General features: G+C 35.4%; 1 non-coding gene across 1 annotated transcript; it reads right to left on the bottom strand.

The window, feature by feature from the left end:
* Nucleotides 1-1,007: 1,007 nt before the first annotated feature.
* LOC120093465 (U2 spliceosomal RNA) lies at nt 1,008-1,193 on the bottom strand. Its single transcript, XR_005486517.1, has one exon. It is a non-coding gene; the product is annotated as a U2 spliceosomal RNA (small nuclear RNA).
* Nucleotides 1,194-1,432: the final 239 nt, after the last annotated feature.

The following is a 1,432-nucleotide window of genomic DNA, read 5'->3' as shown; positions in this document are numbered from 1 at the left end:
GCTATGGGAAAGGAATGCAAATGCCCACAACAGAGACAGCCCTTGCTCCAAATGTTAGGTGACTGACCTGAAGAACAAGCTATACATTTGCTACATATATGTAAGGGGCCTAGATCAGCCCATGCATACACTTTGGTTAGAGGTTCAGTTTCTGTCTAGTCTCATGTGGAACCTCCATGGGCCCAGGTTAGTTTACTCTGTAGGTCTTGTGGTTTCTTTGAATACTCAGCCCCTTTCATTCCTAACTCCAATTCCTCTACAAAACTCCCTGAGTTCCACCTATTATTTGGTTGTGGGTCTCTGCATCTGTAGGATTCTTTCTCAAAGTTAATTCTATTTTGATCTATAGACATCCCTTTTTTAAGTGTACTGAAAAAATGTAGTTAAATTGTAAACACATGTGATACTTAAACATCAAGCATTAAAGCTTTGGTAAAATTATCTTCTCCTCAAATTAAAGCCTAAAATTTTTTGCAAGTAAGTTTTAGAGATACAATGCGAACTGTAAGTTTGAATTAATAAATTGTCAAACTGAGATGAGGCGTCCCTTGCCTAAGTAGCTGATGTTCCCTGCAACTCAATGTCAATATAGAAAACAATGTAAGAAAATTGCTGCAAATAAACAATTCACAGAACTATGTTAAGAGAAGAGAACAGAACTTTTAAGTTATCTTCCAGTTCATGTCTTTTTCTAGGTGCGACTCAAACTTCTTTATCCTAAGCATATAATGAAACCAACTAACAATCCTTTAAATATGATTTACTTAAGGCTGGGGAATGACTTGATATATAAGAGAATTTGATCTGGCTACATGAGGATGTTGGTTCAAATTTTCAGCACTCACATGAATAACTATGTGGCCATGACCAAAGACAGAATATATCTTCTTTTGGTGTCTACATGCACATATACATACATAGATTTCTATCATATATATACATCTGCTATAAAATATGATTCAAAGATTTTCAGAATCTATTTTTTCTTTTATTTACTATGAAGATTTTTTTGATGCAATGATCCAGGTACTGCAACATCAGGGCAATTCATGAAATAGAAGGAGCAAGCCCTATTACATTTCCCAACTCCAAAGATCAATTTATTTAGTGTCCTCAGATAGAAGAAATATCAAATATGAAACAGAAAGCAAGATACTTCACACTTGATTTCAGCCAAAAGACCATGAATAGATCATTATTACATCTAATGTCATACAAACTATATTCTTATAGAATACTTACATGATTTAAAAATTTATAGGCTGAGGAAACTGCGTATCTGAAAGCCCGTTAGTCTGAAGTAAGCTCGGTGCCATTAGGACTTTAGAATACTATCCTCATCCACAGTGTGCTCATCAAATGAAAAGTAGTCAAGGGAAAGGCAATGGTGACCATAATGAGAACTTCAACAGCCATGGCTATGCTGCTGTCG

Source organism: Rattus norvegicus, chromosome 6 (genome assembly GCF_036323735.1).
Source record: "Rattus norvegicus strain BN/NHsdMcwi chromosome 6, GRCr8, whole genome shotgun sequence".
Taxonomy (NCBI): domain Eukaryota; kingdom Metazoa; phylum Chordata; class Mammalia; order Rodentia; family Muridae; genus Rattus; species Rattus norvegicus.
This window is presented reverse-complemented; position numbering and strand designations above follow the sequence as displayed.